The following is a 15,447-nucleotide window of genomic DNA, read 5'->3' on the forward strand; positions in this document are numbered from 1 at the left end:
GCCTTAGCTCATTTCTCATCTGACACTGTAAGTCAGAGACAAAAGGTGTATTCCTAGTTTGTATGTGGGAATCTCTTCAGAGAAAATACTTTTACGTTTGGTTTTTTGTGTAACTTCCCTTCACTTAAAAAGATGGTGGAGATTTTCCAGGCTTCCTACCTTCCCTGTAAGTGCTTCTAGGTAACTGAATGTGCACCTCCAGTATATCGGTATGTACAGGAATTGCAGAAAAACATCCTCCTTCCTCAGCAGCTTGCAGAGCGGGTACTGCATTAGGTCACACATCCATTTTGGTAATACATCTGCGCTAACCTTGGGTAACTGCAGCAGCCAGCACTGCTGCGCAATGGAAGAATGAGCACTCAGCCGTCATCCCCCAATTGCTCTCCCCCTATTTCTTGGATCTCTCTGAAGATATAAATAACGCAATCCACTGTACAGCTGAACTGCTGGCATCTGTTGCTAAACCTAAACAGATTTCATGTGCATAGCTGAGATGAGCCAACAAGCTGTTTTTCACAGGGCTAGCCGCACCTGTGTTGCTTGTTGGGTCTCTGGGTGCATGCTACTGTGTACAGGACTTGGTGCTGGGGAAAATTGCACGTGCAACCCTCCTCAACCTGGACTACATCTTGCAACACATGTCCTCTGACTCAAGGTCCCACCACAATCATGGCCTTTCTGGAGCCTATTGCCTGTGCTCAGAGTGCCTGACCAGTCCCCTGAAGGATGCTTCAAGGTAGGAGCAAAGCACATCGTGATGGGGGAGAGGATTTTGTGACCAAAAGCCACACCGGTATGTTTTTCCCTCATACTCTTGTGTGTCCTCAGACATCCCAGGACATCTGTCCTGGTGCTTGTCCTGCCAATTTTAGTTAAAGCCATGGGAAAGCAAGCAGGTTTCTGCAGGATTCAGTGTCTTTCCTGCGTTGTTGCTCCTTCGCCTTTCAATTGCGAAGTAGAGCACGTATCCTCTTTCAAACAGTCATTTTATCTTCCTTGCATTTCTCCTGCCATCCCAGTGAACACCAAACAATGAGCCACAGATGATGCACCTCTGTACTTGCAGTGTAAGTCCTGTGTGTTTTATGATGTGATTACCTGTCTGTCCAGACATTAAGATCTGCATGTCTGGTTCTGTGCAGGCCAAGCATTTTATGTCAGTTGTGGCTCTTACTTCATTTGCTCTCATGTTTTGGACATTGGCCCATGAATCTCCAGAGGCAGGAGGCCCAGATCTGGGAGGGAAGAAGAGAATTACAGCAGGGGTGAAGAGGAGAGAGAAAACCCAGCTTCATCAGGAAGAGCCTAAATAGCCATTTTCATCTTACCTGGCTGGGCCAAGAAACCAGAGCATTTGTTCTTGTTTCTTTTAAACACAAATGCTCCAGAGGCTGGATGATTCAGAAGCCAGATGCTACCAGGGCAGGTAGCATCGAGGTGTTTGCTTGACTGATCAGGGACTTGGTCAGATCTGCCAGGTCCTGTCTGGAGCCTGGTGAGGAGCACAAACAGGAGCTTTCCAATCCAAACACTCTGTTATAAGCACATGAGAAAATAAGTAGACACTTTGCTCTTTCACCCCTTTGATCATTGGCCACTGCACTGGGTCCAGAACAGGGCTTTTTTTCCCCTCCATTCTCAAAGGAGGGTCAAGGTATGTACTCCTCTGCTCTAAGGGCAAGCATCCGAGGCATAGTGATTCACTGATTTCCAGTCAGTGATCTGCCATCTCCTGAGTCAGTGGGAAGTTTTTAAGGTCGAAATCTCACTTGGCCTGGAGACATCTCCCATTTGAAGAAGACTGGAAGAACTAGGCTTAAGAAAGGTTTATACTGTCCAGAAACAAGCATGGGCTGTAAGTGCCATGAGGGCAAAAAGTTTTGTGTTAAGGTGGTACGAGGAAATCGTACTATGCTGAGATAACGTGTTAAGGTGGTATGAGGAAATCGTACTATGCTGAGATAACATCTTAAGGAGAGAAAAAGCAGCTTATGAAAAAGTGGTTTCAGTTAGAGGAAGAGTCACATCAGAGAGCTGAAGGTCCCCATATTTGGGAGATTTAATGCTGCATTAGGCAAACCACAGACAAAAGTTAATATGCAAACAGTGTTGATTAGGCAAGGAAAGGGACTCAATTGTATTACTTATTCAATTCCAGGTCGAAGAATTTCCATTCCACTGACACTAAGTCTTCTACATCCAGAGCAGGCAACATTGTAGTAGTCAAATCAAGGTAATGATTGTTGTGTTTTCCAGCTCATCTTGCTTAGCTCAAGAAGTCCTGTGGCCAGTGCTTGACTTGATTGCCTTGGTTTGTCTAAGATAGCGTGGATTAACCTCATCCTACACCAGGCAGATGCAGAAGATCATTATACTGCTCTCTCTCTCTGTCTACATATTTATGTATACATAAATATATGTATACAAAGTATACATATTTACTTCAGACAGCAAAATGAATTGTGAAGTTCTACTTCTCTTCCCAAGTTCCTCAGCTGGTACTAGGATGCAACTTTTTCCAGGTGGAGGGAATTGTTTCCCTTCTCATGTGTTCAGCAAGATTCATATGGATTACCTGAGCAACTCATTCAGCATCATGCCTGGATCTCATATCCAAACGCTGGTTGGTGATAATGGATTCCCAGTTTTTCAAGTCACAGAGGTTTTGCCTTTTCAAAGATGTTCATTAAGTTTGCTGCTCTTGAATTTCAACTGCACTCTTACAGCCTGTTGGAAATCATAAGATGTGCCCTGCCAGCTTATTTCTTTGAAAGTGAGCTGTTCAAAAAAGGATGAGGACTGCAAAAAGACTAAACTAAGAGGCATTGAATTACTCAGCTCTGGAACCCCATTTCAGCCTGCAACAGACCTGAAATTAAGCAGGTTTTTTGCCATTAGAACGGTCTGTGTGTCAATACAGAGTGACAGCCACAAATGGTCCCACTGGCTTCAGCACAACTGCTGGTGTTTGCTAAGAAAACTAAGACAATGTGAAAACTAAACCAAAGATTATTGAGTGATTTCCCCCTCCCATACAGCAGACAAAGTGTACTGTTCTCAGCTGTGGCATGTAGATTTCAGGTCCAGTTTCATAGGCATGCTGGCTTACAGACAGGTTGCTGGTGCTTGGCAGTTGATACAGGTAATAGAAAGTTTGTCAAGGGCTGAGGTGCTGGACTGGGATCCAGTTATGCTTGTTTAAGAGACTTACATGTCTTTCAGGGGGACCCTTTGGCCTTGCAAGTTCATTTTCCAAGTTTTTTCTGAACCTGGGTCAGCTAACAGGTACCCTGCTGCCCCGAAAAGAAATGGGAATGAGAGGCCCATGGAGCGGAGCATTTTTGCCAGTGCACTTTTGGCACTGTACTTCCAGAAGGGTGGACCCTACATGTAAAGTTTCAGCTTCTGGTTTTGTTGTGTGGTCAAAAGCTACCTTTAAAAAGGGTAAAATCCTTGAGACAGGCACAGGTTTTGTATAGAATCAGTGTCAGCCCTCGGGCAAGCCCAGTTACCCCTAAACTTGGTGTTTAATTCTCTGTTCAGTAAATAGCAAGGGGTTGTTGGTCTGCTTGTGACTCTGCTGTTTTAATACCAGCTGTAACACCTCAGGGTATTCAGCTCTGAGAGACCTGATACTAATTACTGTCTTATTTGTGGCTTTTATATCAATTTGATTCATGGTGTCAGTCAAGCCATAGCAAAATAATCAGTTAAAGTTGAACCATCCCCCACTCTACGTATTCATCCGTCACCTTTTCCCTTCAAGTGTTTACTCTGATTAGGCCTTTCCTGTTTTTCTCTTAAATTCTGAATACTTGTATACTTTCCTTATTAGTGCTGATGAGTGTTCTTTTTTCCACTGACATGCCAGTGTGTATGCTGCGGACGTAATTTTTATTACATTTCTGTTTTCACTGCAAAAATTGCATGAGTACTTCTCAGGTACAACCCAGAATGCATAGTTAGCACAGGCTAAAGAAACTGGTCCATAAACCTGCAGCTACTCTTCTTGTTTATAATGCTATTACCTTCCTACCCTGAAAAACAAAACACTGCTAAGCCAAATGTAGATATCTCTAGAAGTCATGTGTCTGCTAGAGTTAATTAGCTGGAGAGAGAAGGCTGTTTTCTTGAGGCGCAGTTCTGCTGACTTAGGATTTGTGTGTTCCTGTTGCAAACCAGTGTGACTCTGCATCAGCTTCTTCATTCACTCTGTGAATGCCCTGCAGGACCATGCTCAGGGTCTCTCCTGGGCTCGAGGAAAGGCACCTAGGGCAGAACAGCCTCTGCGTTTCAGCAAAGAGGAAAATGACAGGCCAGGTTTGTGGGTTTCAACATCTTAGCATGGGAAACAGAAGAAACAGAAGAAATCCTTCACCTAGAGAAAGTGCATTCAACACCGTCAGACTGGAGCACAAAACAGAGCCCTGTATCCAAGCACAATGTTTGCTGGGTGCTGAGTGCTAAATGTAAATGCACATGTGTACATACCACAGTTCCAAGCCTTGCCTGCTGCCTCTTCACCTCTGAGATCTCCCTGCTTAACTCCCTTTTTGTCATCTAAATTACAGAATTCTCTCCTACCTGACTGCACCTGTGGTCCATATCCCTTCATCTCTGCAGGGGAGTTCTTGTGCTGTTTCTGCCTCTGGTCTTCTCAGAAGCTGCACTGGCTGCCTTGCCCACACTCGTGTAGTGCCCTCTAAGGTCAAAATCCCACCAAACGCACAGGCCAGAATTTCTTTATCAGTCTGGTACATCTCCTTCCCCTGCAGTACTGTAAGGTTCTGGTCTGAATTTTTCAGGGCATGATAGCTACAGACTCTAAAAGAGAAGGTCCGTAAGTAGCCTTGAAATATATTTTTCCCCCCATCATTCAGGAGTTTCAAGACCCAACTGGAAGAAGCCGTGAGCATGCTGGCCTAATCATAGCTGACCCTACTTTGAGTAGGAGGTTGGGCCAGAGACCTCCCAAAGTCGTTCCCAGCCTTTATTATCCTAGAAGCCTGTAGTCTTACTAACCAAGGAATCAGGGTCCCCCAAATGACTGCAAAATGCTGTCCAAAAGACAGCAAGGAACCACCAACAGCATCCCTTCAGCTGTTTGTGATTCCTTCCTCTTCACAGTAGGGCAACACTGTTAACATGAGGAGGAGAGTCACTCATCTTCCTAGCTTACACAGACAGCTCTTCTCAGCCCCGCCGGAAATCCTCTTACACTCTCAGATGCTTATGGCAGCCATCCATTAGAGAGAGGTGCAGGACAGACAAGAAACAAAGCAGGCTTGCCTTTCTGAGTGACAGAATTTCCCATTTGTTTCTGTGGTATTTGGGAAAATAGGACTCTAATACAATCACTGAAGCTAAACCCTTGCCCATGCCACAGCAACCCCAGACTCTCTGACCCAATTTTCTTCTTATATAAACAGTTTAGCAAATCTCAGTCATCAGGTAACTGCCCAGGCCAAAGAAGCAGAAATACTAGCAGTCTATTTTATACCACTTCTGCCTCATCTGAATCTGCATTTTCTTTCTTAATTTTCTTCCGTACAACACTTCAGACATTGTAGTTGTTTATGTAACTGGCTTTATTGTTGTGGCCATCTTTCAAAGGCCAGCCCAAAATCTGCTCAGAAGCCTGCTGAGGAACAAGAGTTTCCTTGCCAGGTGCCAAATGACAATTAAGGCATATCCTTTTTAAACCGGGCTAGAAGAAAAGGACATTATTTGACATTTAACAGATTTACACAGGAAGAGTGTAAGGACTTTGTATATATTTCTACGTGTACGTGTGCACTCTGAATGGATTTATTACTGTTTAAGCCATTATAAAGCATGTTGCTCAAAACAGATGTGATACTAGTGCATTTCTTTTTTAGACCAAATTTACATGACTCTTTTTCATGTTGTTATCAAAAAACCAGGCAGTTCTCCTTACCACTGAGCAATTCTGATTATATGAAACTCACTAAAAAAATAAACCATGCAAAGCAACCTTCAGTTTGCATGATACAAATTTTTGTATTGCTGGACCATATGAAAAAAGACAGCACAAAGAAGTGGTGAGGACTCTAGGTCCAAATTTTCCAGCAAGGTCTGTGGTACCCAGGTGGTATACTCAAGAATATATACAACAGGTCACATGGACACTCTGACCTTGAGTATTTCTGTTACCTCAGCGAGGTGCCTCAGCCCTTAGGCCTAGAGAATACAAACAAGGGCGATATAAAATTGAGCAACAATGTAAAAATTGTGGATACCAATGTCTGATATACGACCGCTGTGCTATCTAACAGATACATTCTGATGAATTACCTGTAATTTTCCTGCAATTTTTCTTCATTCTACATAGAACCTGGGAGACTCTCAGTCTACCTGTACTGATTTCAGTGAGGAAACGGCAATTTGCCTCCACAGGATGAGTTTTATGCCTTCTTATTCAGTACCACACAGAAGATCTCTGTTCCTAACAGCTTCATCCATATTTCTAAATCCTGGTAGCTCTGTCTCCATCCTCTTCCTCTTTAGCAAGTTGTTGTCAGTATCACTTCTAAACGAAAGCAAAGAAGGGATACAGGGAAAAAAAACAAACCAAACAAACAAACCAAAAAAAAATAGAAAAGAGAACAAAAATCAGAACAACAAGATGTCTTGTCAAAATAGAGTAACATAATGTCTCATCTGCCCAAGCTCATTTTAATGGTGAGGGTTGGCTGGAGCGAAGGAAGCAGAAACTGAAGAAGTGAACCAAGAGGGTTAAAACCAAAAGAGCAAGCAGTCAGAAAGCAAGAAAATATAAATCAGTTGCTATCTGTTCATGTGTAAGTGCACATGTGTGTGTGTTGAAAGCAAAGTTTCCCTGCAAGACCAAACAATGACAAACTTCCAATTTGAGCTGGTGTACAAAAAAAACGGTGACTTGCAATGACCCCAGATTACATGGCGTTTACTTACTCATAACCTTGCATCAAAGGAGTTTCCTCATATACTCAGAGTTTTCATTGTCATAAACTACTTACTAATACCGAGTTCATTGGAAAGAAAAAGGGCTTCTTTCCTCCCCCTGTATTTTGTCGTTGCTGACTTCTACACACTCCCATTTTTCAGTCTCTTCCCAAGTCATATAGCAAGCAAAATGTATTCGTTTACAGAATATGCATCCTGAAAATGCTGCTCAGTGACTCACTGGGAAAGAAGTGAAATATACCAGTAAACCCTGACTCACCCAGCTCTGCAATTTATTTTCACCAGGCAGCACAGCAGAATATTTCAAATGTCTTTATCAGCAAGGTACAAATGTATGTGGATCTACAAATCCAGGAGAGAGAAGGAAAAGAAGGTACCTACCTGTTGACTTCTAAGTTCTTTAATTTAGCAGGAGTGTGGCAAATGCCTGACCTGAGCTGCAAATGAATTTTTCACTTCACTAGGTATTTTAAAAAGTCAAGATAAAAAAGTCAAGATAGGAAAGGATATTTTGAAAAATTTCTCCCTGAATGACAACATGAGGGAGAAAATTCATCCTGTATCAAACTGTTCCACTGCAGCAGAACAAAATACTTAGTTTCAAATTTTTTGCATCTTTTATGTTTTATATTATTTTGGAGGAAAGATTAAGTGGATTGAAGCAGTACCTGCCAACAGTTCATTTTTAAATTATTGCAATTAAGCCATTTTAACTTAGTGATGAGGATGTTATCTTTGAGAGAGAAGTGGAAGTTTAGCAAATCACCATGAACCTGAGACTATTAAGTATTCACATTCTTCAGGAGAGCAAAATCTGCCTTTTTCCATCTGCAGCAACTTGAGCCTGTGATACTTTTCCCTCCCTCTAATGAGAAGCATGATCAGTAAGTGCCACAAATCTTTCATCATCATACAATTAAAAAGTGAGGAAAAATTTCCCAGGTGGGTGCCTAAAGTTAGACCCCTTCATCTATATTTAAACACAAGAATTTCACAAGAAACTCAACCTGTCACGTCTGTCAAAGAAGTAATTCCTCCATCTATCCTCCCTACATCACCTTCTCCTTGCTCTCTGCCTTGTGATTGAATTAATATTAGTGGAGTCCTGAGCTTAGCAGGGCTGGGAAAGAGCAAAAATATGTCCTTTAGTGTGGATCAGTGTTCGGATCCTTCATTTGAAAAGTGGTGACAGAAAGGCAGGAGCAAGCAGCCATGGGTAAGGAAAGTACTGGGTGATGCTGATATGTCACATTCAGTATGGTTCAACAAGCTATGAGCAGCTACAGATCACAGATCTATTGGTAGGCAAAGGAAGTTTTAGGTAACTATCCCTGTCCAAATGCGTTCATCTTGGCTTATTTTATATACATATATATATAATTTTTTTTTTCCCAAAAGTGAGAAAATAAAGATAGTAGCACACATAGAAGGAGGAGAGTGGGGGGAAAGAGGGAATATCCCTACATCTGCATAAATCATGTCAATAAAAGGAGGTTTGAGTTAAAGTAATGGAGAATCTAAGCTCTATAAAAGTGTATCCCAAATCATGATCAACACATTTTAAGGCATGAGGTCTCAGCCACTAGGTCTTGACAAGAGAAATGAGAGTGCTGAGTGTTTACTGCCTAGCACAGTAAGTTTATTTTCTGAACTGTCTATGTATTTTATTACCCAAAGCCTCTGGGGACCCCAGTGTCATGCAGTAACAGTAGAAAGCACAGATAGATATCCCAAAGGGGAGTGGGCAAAGTATGGGTTCAAGAGAAACTCCTAACACAACTGGTTGAGTGCCAGTTTCCAAAAACTATTTCCAGTTTCATTGTCTGGAGCATGGAAATATTTGAAGACACTCATTCCTCTAAATACTGCTGCATATTCATAGTTATATCCTGAACTGTGATTTCTAAAATGAAAGTAAAAATCAGATATGTTATGGGAATTGGAATGAAGGGATACTGAAGTGTATTTTTGGTTCATCTGCATATCCTTTTGCAGAAGTGGATAAGATAATCACTGTTTTTCTTGTAAATAGATCTGTCTGTTTTACGGATAATTCACATGCCCTTCATGTACTAGGAAATCAGTTGTGAATAATAAGAGTCAAAGTTGTTTCTGACGACATTTGAAATGTCAGTTAATACCTAGGAAACTCTCTCTCACTGAGCTAATTTTTATGCTTAATTTTTGTGTGTGTGTGCATGTCTGTATGTCTTCCACAGACTGGAACAAGAAATACAGAAATTAGAAAGTGAAGAATCACAAATATCTGCCAAAGAACAAATAATTTTGGAGAAACTAAAGGAGACTGAGAAATCCTTTGACCACTTGCAAAAGGTATTTTAAAAAAAGACACTTTTTTTAAAGCGTATTCTTAGCACCATTTGGAAGCAGCAGTTATCAATTTATGCACTTAAGGAAAGATTGAGGGCAGTTGCAGAGCACATAGCTTAAACCAGTATGAACAAGACTAGAAAAGACACAGTGGCATCAGGTCTATTTTGATTGGGTTATCTGGATTTCCCCTTCCATCCGAGCTCTTTTTGAAGTGGGATTTCAGAGTCTATGTCCCTAGCTTAGGAGGGAAACCATGTGAGCTTTCAGCCCCCCTTAAAGATGTCAGCAGGATCCTGAGAGGTATTTCAAACTTCCCTGTTCTCATGGCAGCCAGAGATAGTAGCATTTGCCACAAATGCCGCTTTAGAACATTACAGCCTGCAACAAAAAGCAGAGCTCTTCATCTAGTTACACCATGTCCCCCTCCCCCAGTCTATAATGGTACCTAAATACACGGAGCAACAAGCACAGTTACCCATTTAAAAATTCCAAAGAACCATAAAAGCAAGCCTAGCATAAAAATCAAGATGTAAAGCAAATTAAACTCAAAATATAAAAGGTTTAACCAAACATCCTATTTTTTCCCTCCACAGAGTTTCTCCCACCAGGATGGTGGTAAGTGCTTTTATATTATTGTATAGCTTTGGGTTTAACAAGAGTTGTTACTATAGCTTTGTTGCAAAGGTTTAAAGAGCGAGGTTTCTTTCCTTCAGTGTGTGTTTCTGATTTATTGCTAGAGCCATTACTTTTTTCTTTGGTATTTCTATAATGCAAGCACAAACCTCACTGTTGTGGTAAAACAGTATTGCTTTGGCAGAGTTCCATCTCTTCTTATGCTCTCACAAAGGGAAAGAACTGCACAAACAACTTAAAGCAGACATCACACAATTTCTGTGTTATTGACCCCTTTCACCATGTGATAGCCCTGCACTGCAGACTCCTCACCTCTCTGTGGTCAATCTTCTCCATTATATGTGCTCATGCTCTGTTCATAGACAGCTGAATTTTATGAGGACTATTCCTAATCTAGAGGAACAACTATTAAAAATATATTACTTCACTGATGAACAACATTCTCCACGTGGTGATTCTTGCAGAAGGAAAACCTCACCTGGTTGGATGAGGATGTAGTAATTTCTAGCTTGTTAACCCAGTGTCATACAAAGCATCATCAGTCTAAATACTGAGCTATAAATTTAGCTGTCTGAGTGAACAAATAATATCCAGGAAGCTAGGGAGACGGTTGTAGTGCCACCCCAAGACCCTTAGGACCTTGGAAGGATGTCATGCTAAGGCACCTTGCAGATAAATGTGTGCTCCAGATACTCATTCTCAGTACATGTCTTTGAAAGGACAAAATACTGAGGTTAAGAGTACCTCCTCCAGCTGCTGTCAAAGCCATGCCCAGCTGTATTGTGTATCCAGATGAGGAATATGTAGGATGATCCTGATATTAAAACACTTGGACAAAATGGAAGTTACTATGTAGTATTTGAGTTGACTTGGAGCTGTCTTCTCAAGGTGATTTATATTACTTACTAAGGAGGGGTTTTTTTTAAGTCAAAGACCTAGTTGAGAAATTTTCTCTTCTGCTAGTAACATAATCCAAGTTTTTGTTAAATGCTATCGTAAAAAAAAAAAATTCCCATATAGTATGTTCCATGGTAGGAACTTAGTCTTCCTTCCCTCTGGAGGATTTGAACTTGGTTACCACAAAGTGGTAATTGCAACTATTTTGTACCTATGCAGAGTTACACCATGGTCATTAGTAAGTTTCCAAAACAGGAATGGTGCCTGCAGGAATTAGCAACCAAAGTGCTCAGGAGTTTCTATTACTCCTGGAAGATAGAGTCTGTCTCTTCACGTGTCTTGTAATAGCAAAGGAAGCAAAGGAAGCCCCAGGTAACAATTATGAAGTGGTATTCTTCTATCCCTGAAGGTATGTAGCAATGTAGTATTTCATTGAGTTCAAAAGGAACACTCATGCTCTCCAGATTTTGCCTGCTTTCAGTGGATCACTTCCTCAGAGACTGAGCCAGAATTAAGGACAGTTTGTAATTTCTGAAAGGTAACAGAGAACTTCAAAACTATGTCAAAGAGAGCAACTCATGTGCAAGCAAAGAGAGCAGGGGATTACAACTAAGTGAACCAGTTCCTCTTATTTTCTACACCACTGGCTTTATATATCTTGTCTCTTCCTCTTGGCAACTGGTCCTTGTGGGCTGAGATGGGCCAGCTCATCCCCTAGGTAGTGCTGCCTTCTAGTCCTCTACGGATGACTGAGGCTGCAGGCTGTCTTTTTAGCCCTCCCACTGTGGGCACAGTGCAGCCCTTCATCTTCACATGGTACAAGCTGAGCTGGTCTTCTCTATTCTCTCTGGCAGTGGTCTGAGAGGGTAGCTGATCAGAGCAGGAAGAAAACCTGCATAGCTGTGAGCACTTTGGTACCATAGATTTTTCCCCTCCTTCAAAACCAGGTAGAACTTACTTTGTTGCAGCAGATCAGCCATTTATCTGGCAACATGTGCTCCAGAGGAAAAAGGGAGAAGCCGCTGGATAACCCAGGAAGGCCGTGTAAAGCACAGACACAAACCAACAACAATCTGTTGAGGCAATTTCTTCAGCTGCTGCCACATCATGAAAGACTCCCAAATCCATACATGTCATGTTCGTTTGTTCTGTGTCCCTTTATTGTAAATGCAGTGACAGTACTAAAATTGATATATCTCACCATTGTGTTCATGTGTATAATTTTGTGCCGTCTATATGGTGGTGACAGATTTTGAGCGTGCACAAAGCACAGCACAGAGTGTGTTCAGAGCCCAGAGAGGTCCAAGCAAAGGCTATAAGGGAAGGGGAGAAGTGGAGGTGAGCACCAGTGATCAAGTGATGGTCTGTGTCCTTCACAGCCTTTCCAGAAAAAGAGCTGTTTGGTAGTGAGCATTTCTGAGCTTGAAATCATCCAGGCACAATTAACACAAATTCCACATTTTCCAGGGTACAAACACACTGCCTTCATAAATCACCATGTAAGAGAAAGTAGAGCAGAAATGCTGAGGCTGGGAGCTGTGGCCCTGTCACCTTCAGTTGTGACTGCCAGCTCTGTGGCAGCTTGCAGCTGACAAGCTCTCCATTAAACAAGATCTGAGATGATGCTAGGCATTACATCATTTGTTGGTGCTCAGGTCTGCAGTCAAAACCAGGCATGCTGCAGTGCTCTGCTGAATGCACCTCATGAACAAATGGAAAGGGGAGAGTTCTTGCCCCATGTCTGTATGTTTATGTGTGAATGTATACATGAAATAAAAGGCACATGAAGATCTGATGTAACTCCCTTGTCTGCTGAATTTACCTCAGGGGTTAATTCATCCTCTGCAATATTTGGCTGTCTGTATGCAAACTTTATGCTACTACTTCAGCCAACGTACAGAAGCCACAATTACAGTAATTGAACAGTTTGCACAAACCTCTGTTTGAATTTTGTATGCATTAGCATATATTTGGCCAGGAAGTGGTCTGGGAAACCTGACCTGAATTGTTTAGTACCCAGAACATTGCTTAGAGACTCTTCTGGTTTTCTCTCCTCTCATCTTGACCAGCTGTGCAGCCCAGCAGCAAAACAGACCAGCATGCCCTCAGAGGAGTCAAGTGCAGCTCTTTCAAGAGTGCTTTCCACATGTCCTGCAAAAATTCATCAGCGATTGGCTTTCAGTTGTAGGCTTTTGATAAGTTTTTAATTCAGTCTCCATCTATAGCTGCCACAATTACAGCACCTCTGGCTACCTGAGTAAAAACCATTTATCACCACCCTTGGAGTGTGACATGTGAGTCAATTTCCTACCCATCTCACGCACCACTCAATCAGTCTCGGCCAGGAGAATGCTGTGGGAAATGGTGTCAAAAGCTTTGCTGAAGTCTAAATAAACATCATCCACTGCTCTCTCCATGTCAATAGAAAATGTTATTATGTTGTAGAAGTTGATTCGTTTAGTCTGTCATGATTTGTCCTTGGTAAATCCATTATGGCTTTTCCCAGCCATCTGCTTCATTTGGTTTGTAATGGTTTCTAGGAGGACTCGTTCTGTCACTTGCCCAGGGTCAAAGTAAGACCATTGTGCATCCAGTTCCCTGTGTCCTCTTTTGGTCCATTCCTGTGGATAGGTATGACATTTTTCCCTCTTCTAGTCATCAGGGACATCCCCTGATCTCTGTGTCTTTCAAATATTATAGACAGTCTCCTTACAAAAATGTCAGGCACTTTTCTTAACACCCTGGGGTGTGGATTTATGTATTTATAGACAAAAAAAGGTATTGAGAAATCTGCTTTGTCACCATTGTTAGTGACAAGCTTCCCTGCACTCCTTAAGCACTGGTCTTGTGTCTTTCCTTCTGCTTACTGCTCAAATACTGAAGAACCCTTTCTTCTTGACATTTTTTGCATACTTTACTCCTAGCTGATCCTTAGCCTTCCTGACTGCATCTCTGCATCCCCCTAGCAAGGTGCTTGTAGTACCCAGTGGCTAACTGGCTGCCTTTCCACAGCCAGTATGCTGCTTTTTCTGCTTTTAATTACATCTAACAGTTCATCGTTAAGCCAGGGAAGTCTTTTATTTAGACTTCTTCCTTTGCCTTTGTAAAGAATAGACTGTTCTTGTGCTTTCAGCAGGCACTTTCAAATAACTCCCAGCACTCACAAACTCCTTTGACTTTCATGGATGCTTCCAGTGGAACCTCTCACAACTAGGCCCCTGGCATATTGAAGTAGTCCCTTCTGAAATTTAAGGTCTTCATCCTACTAGTGGTCTTCAGCGTTCTAAGCAGGACTTTAAACTCCGCAATATTTGCTCACTGTATCCAAGGTATCATTGGTAGTTAGGCTACCAGTGTAAGTCAAGTAAATCTTCCTGGTTTGCAAGCAGTAAATCTAGCAATGTGCTAGATACAGGCATGTCCAGCCTGTATAGGAAAAAGGAGTCTTTAAGACATTCCAGGAACCTGATGCATGGCACATGCACAGCTTTTATTTTTTCCCAACAAATGTGTGGGTAATTGAAGCCACCCATGAAAACCTGGCTCATTTGGCCCAAGACTTCACTGAGCAGCCACAGTAAGGTTTTGTTTGCTTCATCATCCTGACAAGGAGGTCAGTAACTTCCTCCTTAGTGATGACCCCTCTAATCATGATCCTAAGGCACTAGTTAAATTGAACTGCATGGTCTCCACAGCTCTCCTCTATACATGCAAATATCTGTCACATAAAGTGCAAATCCACCTCCTCTTCTTTCTTTCTTATCTTTCTGAAAATATTTGTAGCCATCCATTGTGGTCGCCTCATCATGTGAGTTTTCCCACCAAGCTTCTGTGGGATCCCTCACACTGGGCACAAGGCTCTAGTTCCTCCTGCTTGTTGTCCATCTTACATACGTTGGTATACATGCACTTGAGGTGGCTGAACATAGGCTTCTTGCCCTCAGAAAAGGTTGGGGGGCATTTCTTAGTGCTCTGGTAGATGCACTCATCCACCATATTGCTTATGGATATACAAATGTCAGCTATGGACCCTAACCCACAACTTCTTTTGTTTAAAGCATGATTCAGTAAATCAGAGCCAGACTATTCAGCTTCTAGCAAAAACCTCCATTGATGTTCTTACAAACATGGTGGGAGTGCCATAATCTCTGTTCTTCCTGATGTAGTCCCACGCAGCCCCAGAGAGCTTTGTAGGTGGAACAGCCCTGCCCTGGGAGTCAGTATTTGCAGCAGACCCACCTCTAATTTTACTGGTAGTGGACTTTTAAAGAGAATCCAGCCCCTGGAAAATTAATTTGTCTGACATTTGACCACAAGCCTCTGTGTGGGAGCTATTCTGAGCAGTTCTGAAGGATTAGCTTTGTGCAAGCACCCTTGAAGGATTACCTTGCCCCATATGTTTTCCCTAGCACTTGTCTCTCTGTTAACCTGGAGGAGTGCCATAGTCCTAAAATGCATTTTGTTGCAAGTAGCACAAAAAGACACAGGACTTATTTTATGGCAACCTTAGAAACTAATAACTCATCAAAGATTGAAATTAAGATATTGAGTGCAGTGATTTCAAATGTTATTTTTGTTCTGTCTTACTTCTCACGTGAACAAAATGCTCATTTG

General features: G+C 42.0%; 1 protein-coding gene across 5 annotated transcripts in view; it reads left to right on the forward strand.

Annotated features, from left to right (window-relative positions):
* Positions 1-9,187: 9,187 nt before the first annotated feature.
* LOC103611613 (A-kinase anchor protein 2) overlaps positions 9,188-15,447 on the forward strand; it is a 158,727-nt gene continuing 152,467 nt past the window's right edge. For 3 of the 5 annotated variants that reach the window (XM_017728323.1, XM_017728325.1, XM_017728326.1), the window contains exons 1-2: positions 9,188-9,303; positions 9,897-9,918. The gene's annotated coding sequence lies outside the window, so the exon portion shown is untranslated. The remainder of the gene's footprint in view (positions 9,304-9,896; positions 9,919-15,447) is intronic. The other 2 variants (XM_017728322.1, XM_017728321.1) reach the window with 1 other exon arrangement.

The sequence above is a fragment of the Corvus brachyrhynchos genome, unplaced genomic scaffold (genome assembly GCF_000691975.1).
Source record: "Corvus brachyrhynchos isolate BGI_N302 unplaced genomic scaffold, ASM69197v1 scaffold90, whole genome shotgun sequence".
Taxonomy (NCBI): Eukaryota; Metazoa; Chordata; class Aves; order Passeriformes; family Corvidae; genus Corvus; species Corvus brachyrhynchos.